Source organism: Lygodium microphyllum, chromosome 25, assembly GCF_053477565.2.
Source record: "Lygodium microphyllum isolate KBCC chromosome 25, Lygodium_microphyllum_v1.1.10, whole genome shotgun sequence".
NCBI classification, from domain to species: domain Eukaryota; kingdom Viridiplantae; phylum Streptophyta; class Polypodiopsida; order Schizaeales; family Lygodiaceae; genus Lygodium; species Lygodium microphyllum.
Window position 1 is genome coordinate 109803244 of NC_141159.1, and position 6305 is coordinate 109809548.

Consider the following 6305-nt stretch of genomic DNA (forward strand, 5'->3'; position numbering starts at 1 on the left):
GTCTTCAATGTTTTCATTTTCTATTTCAAATCCCAGGTTCTGGATTCCGCAAATTGTCAAAGTTTGGCTCTCATCCTTTTTCTCTTGGGATTTTTTAGGCAAACACTGTGGATGCCATACTATTCATTAATCTATAGAACATTAATTAGGCATCATGGTTGTATATCTGCATTAGCCTTCAAAAACTCATCTTCCTCATCATCACTCAATCCTTCCACCATGTTGACTGTTTTTGCCACAGCCGATCGGTATTGTGGTGAGGGAGGGGCAGCATTTTGCAAGAACATAGTAACTTTGTGCTGGTTCTAGCAAATAGTGAGTTTATCTTGATTCCAATTGTGAGTAACTCATGCTTGGTGGAGCCAAGTCCTTCCCAACAACAGGCAGTAATCCTCACTCGTATGCTCCATATTCAAAACCACTACAGAAACCAAGAAGGAAATGGTAGAAATTTTCAAAAGCATAATGAGTCATTCCCAGTGGACCATCCATGTTCTATCATTGGTCATATTGTGGCATTTTTGCACATCAAAAATTCAAATTTTGTGACTTTGTAAGGCTCATTGACTTGTCAAGGAAGTTACATTGTAAGTGACATCAAAGTAGCAAATGAACACATTTGAATCCTTATGAGAATCGAGAGAACTTTGGGAATGGGATCTTTACTTGGTGGCCATTTGATTAGAATTTGAAAGTCGGGGACAGGATATAGATGGGATGACAACCGAATGAGCAAAAGCAATGAAATGACCTGCTAGCTTCAATAGAGTAGTGGGAGCGATTGGCGGAAGTGCGGATTTGTTGCCATTCCTAGAAGTGGAACGTGATTGGCACTTTCGCGCTGACTAAGAGAACATCTACGCGTGGGATGCATCATCGCTGAGCATAGAAGGAGCCTCAGGAGATGGTGTTGTTTGGCATTGATTGAACCTTTACCACCATGCCAAGCCGAGAGCGAGAACTACATTGGGTGCATCTTATGAACCCATACATATTCAGCCTAGCACACGAAGGAACAATGGCATGTGTAATTGGTTTGAGCATCATTGCCACAGTGTAAAGTGCGATCGTACTCAGAACCAGCACAAGTGGGCATTGACATCTTAATCTACAGTCAATATCCAAGGCGTAGAGAGAGACATCACAAAAACAATATATAAACAAAGACAATATACTCAAACAAGAACTCCCAAGTGCATATTGATATCTAAATCCAATACAATGGTCTCAACAAAGATGAGGATGATAGTATCCAAATGTACAAGGACAATACTTGAGGAATAGTATAACTTCATAAACTCACCAAAAATTGTAATACAAAGGGGAAGGTTGTACTATTGCCAATGATCATGACTTAGGACATATAGGAAGGGATCAACTCTACTACACTGGCGTAGCACTCAAGATGCCAACTAGAGAGTAGGTTGAATGACCCAACTCACAAACGACATCCCTACAAAGACGAACCAAAGGATAGCCATAACTGTTGTTGCACCCATTTTTCCATCAATGCACCATTGTCTGTCTTGCTTTAAACGTCAATAACTGCCACTGCCCTTAACAATGTACTGGCTCCACAACCAGTATTTTGATGCTCTACTAGAGCCTCACATCCTCTTGATCTCTTGCATTATGTCATGGTGATAGATTTTGATGAGCCTCTTACTTATGAGGATGCTATGCACAAGGGTGACAATTCCTCTCGGGAGAGAACTATGCAATCTAAGTGTTTAACTCAAAAGAATCATACTTAGGATTTGGTTTCCTTGCCCAATGGAAAACATACATTGTTGTGCAAGTGGGGATATACTCTCTAAAGAGCACCCCTAGTTACCCTAAGCTAACATTGGTCCAAATTGGATTTTAAACAAGAGAAGACAGTTGACTTTGATTAGATATTCTCTCCTATGGTCAAGATGACTACCCTTCACTTGGTTTTGGCCTTCTTTGCACAATTGGATCTAATGGATGTTAAGATAACTTTTCTACATGGGGACTTGCATGAGGACATCTATATGCAATAGCTTAAGGTATCTGTGAAAAAGAGCAAAGAATACCTAATGTGCAAGTTTGGAAAAGTATTTATGGACTTAAGCAGGCACCTAGGGATTGATATCATAAGTTTGATACCTTCATGTATTCACGGTCCTATACTTGTAGCACTATGAATCCGTGTCATTTCACAAGGAAGGCATGTGATGGTAGCCTTATTATTTTGGCATTATATGTTGGTGATATGCTCATTGTTGGAAGTACTCATAATGAGCTGGATGTTTTGAAGACTCATCTCAAGAGGAGCTTTGGGATGAAGGACATGGAGCATGTTTTTCACTTACTTGGTATGCATATTATATGCAACTACTCTAAGGGACTTCTCTACTTATCACAGGAGTACATTCACATGGTACTTGAGAGCTTTCAAATGTAGGGTGCTAAGTCTATTCATGTCCCTTTACCTTCCCATGTGAAGGTCAATCAAGAAGATTGTTTCCAATTAGATGATAAGAGGGCTAAGATGGCCAAGATTCCATATACATCCACAATAGATAACTTGATGTATGCCATGATAGCCACTAGACTTGACATAGTATTTGCAATGGAAGTTGTGGCTCGTTTTATGGTGACACCTGATAGGCAACATTGAGATGTTGTGAAGGGTATCATGAGATATCTTAAGGGCACTGCAAACTTGTACCTTTGCTATGGCAGCCAAGATACCAGAGTCATGGGCTACATTGACTCAAATTATGCAAAACATGCAAATAGTAGGAAGTCTGCCTCTGGGTATATCTTCACCTTTGTTGAATATGTTATTTCTTGGGAGTAGATTGCAGCCCACTAAGACTTGCAAGGTAGGTCATCTAGTTTGCAAACCTTGGTATCACTTCTATGACTCCTACTTTGCATTTGACCTCTATGAGTGCCATCCCATTGGCATGTAATCTAGTCTTTCATGTGAAGACCAAGCACATTGAGGTCTATTTTTACTTTATCAAAGAGGTGATCGAGGACAAGCAAATAGGGCTTGTCAAGATCTCTACATATATGAGAATCCCATTGATCTTCTCACTTAAAGTCTCCCAATGGAATGATGGGTGTAGGATGAGATGATCTCTTTCCTCATCTAGTTGTTCATATGTACATTTTGTATTCTTTCTCCTTACTCCCAACACATTTTCATCTAAATGAAAGGTTATTGGCGGTTAAAGGCCGCATGTGCTTAATCACCTATATTTAATTAGTGCACACATACCTATACATTGGTAAGTGGCAATCACTCATCACTATCATGTTTTTTCTTTATTCTTTACTATGGAATAATGAAAAGGGAAGTCATACATTGTGACTATTGAAATTCCCACATACTAGTCTTGCTCTCTTGAGTTCAAACCTCCATATTCATGCTCTCTTGCTTTTTCTTGTACTTCTCTCTCACTCTCACTCTTGCTCATCCTTTCATCTAAGTGTAAGCTACATACACAATGGTATACGAGGATGTGGGTGTTTGTGCACTAGGATGCAAGTTACTATGGAAGGTGTAATGCACAATGGTAGTGCCAATGAGGAGCTAGTGCATGGTGGCGTACATTAACTCATGTGCACTATCCATTGTGCATGAAGGTTAGTGTGTAGGAGTGATAGTTATTCTAGGTGCAATGCAAGTAAGGTATGGTACAATTTGTGCACTATTGGAGTGTACTAGTATGGATAATACATTGTGATATGTGCTAGTACGATGTACATGTGTATGTGTGTGGTGATGCAGTGCAGTAAGGTTGGTGTCACAGGATAGAGTAAGTCCATGATGTAGTGTACTAGGGTGCACTATGTGTACAAGAAGGTGTCACATTCCTTCTTCTCCCTGTGTGTTTATACTAAGTGCTAGGAGGTTTTTGTGTGTGTGTGCACATGCACATTAGGATAGGGTTAATACGCAGTGGTATGCACAAGTGTGGATTTCTTCCTAATGTCCATGTTCACAAATTCTCAATATGATTGTTAACAACGCCCCACATTATGATTGTTCCAATACGCAACAATGGAAGCTTTTTCTCAACTCCTTTGGTTCTATTATACTACCATAGGTTGCATATCATTATTTCAAGACCAAACTACATGTTTTAAACTATCCTCTTTGTCAATGAATGTTAAATCCATGCATATTCACATGTGAAATTTTTAAGGTTGCAACTTTGTATCTTCTTAAATATTCGATAACAGTCCATAAATGTGGATCTGTTTCGAATGTCCATATTGTCACAAATTCTTCAATATGACAGTTAACAATGCCCCACATTGTGATTAGACCAACATGCAACTCTTGAATCTTAAGCGCAATAATGGAAGCTTTTGCTGGACTCCTTTGATTCCATTGGTTTATGGAAACAACACCAAATGTAATGGGATCCACTTACCATCACAATGATATAACCCACCATTGGGCTAGATTGGATGGGAAATATATATTTCCACAACAACATGACTCTTTTACTTGAAAATGTTGGTTGAGCATCTCTAAAACTAGTGATCATGATCCACTACCTTGGCAATACATAGCAAACTCTTCCACATCAAAATGTTATACATCAACAACACTTAGTTATCATATCATGTCAACAACACTATTCATAAATACATTACATGATCTTCACCATTTTAACATAATTTTGTGTTGTACATACGATTAAGTTGTAACACACAATTATGGCAAATGATATTTGAACGACATTTTAGGCATTTACTCGAATCATCTCTTGTTGAAGAAGCCTCGAAATGACTCTATATTCCATTTGACGAAGTTCCTCCCTACAATGCATTGAATACGTGTTAAAAACTTTGTAAAAAATCACTTGGCTTATTCTATACCTAAATCAAAGTTTCAATCGCAACCAATTGCATTTATGCTATCAATTGTTTGCTAACTTAGAGCGTGGTATTACATTGCTTTATAGGTAAACACTATGCAAGATTTCATTAGTTTTCTAAATCTACACCTCCATACTAAGTTTCATGCCACTATTCTATAGCCAAATCAAAGCTTCATCATGACCAATTGCTTCATATCAAATTTTCTGACCATGTATGTGCATGACCAAACATCTCACTTTGTATACATGGTTTGAGAGCATTTTTTATGCTATCAAGTGTTTGCCAACTTAGAGTGCGGTGTTGCATTGCTTTACTAGTAAGCACCATGCAAGATTTCAATAGTTCTCTACATTTACACTTTCATACTAAGGTTGACATTGGATCTTATTGTCCATCTGAAATATACCATTTTCTTATATCTATAATTATTTGTTGTGAAATTTTCTTTCCATGTAGTATCCCAAGTTCTTCGAATGTTGGAATATTTGGACACAAAAAGGAAGGCATCATGCGTTTCTCAAAACCCAATGTTTTAATTCCTATAATCCCTTGTACTAATTGTAGTTATCCCTCTAAGATGTATGGTATATTGGTGAGATGGTTTTTTGCCACACAACTATCAGGATCATTTTTTAACATAACTTAGATATCCTAGCTTAAGGACTTTAAAAACTATTGCATTTGTATACACCAATGCTTTAATAAAGGTAGGGCTAATAAGATTATATCATCAAACAACAAAGATCTAGCAATCTAATATGAAAATAGGACACATTAATGGAGAGGATATTATTAATATTGTTGGGTTTTTTTCTTCTTTTTTGTGGTGGTGAGAGGAGAGGAGTGTGTGTAAGGGTATGGGCTTTGTAGCTATACCATGGTGTTGGAGCCAAAAACACCAATGTTACAGACTTTCACAGGACTTCAAGTCATAACATGTCATGCGGTACAAAAGGCACAATGAAATAACACACAATATATATCAATAAGGAATCTTAGTATTCATGATATCGAAAGATATAACATTGAGGTACATCTCAAGACTACACCCTCATGATACCGCACATGTGAGGGCTCACCATTGAGTATAGGAAATCACATGTAGAGTAGAAACCAAGTAGAGCTCAGAGTCACTACTACTCCCTATGTAGGTGTTTCTAACACCAACACCGTCATAAAAAAAGGGGGGGGGGGAGGCCGAGGAGGGTGGTATTTAGTTGGCTATTCAAACCATGTTTAAGTGTATGCAAGTGTGCACGAGCATGCTTACGAGATTAGTGAAGTTCTTGGTCATTCAACCAATTTAATTTCCAAGAAATATAATGTCTTCAATATTGATGGACAAATGGAGAATTAAATAATAAATCCTTCAAGTGCATTTCTTTAATGCCTACAATCCCATGGAATGCTCATTCCAAATGATCACTCATATGAAT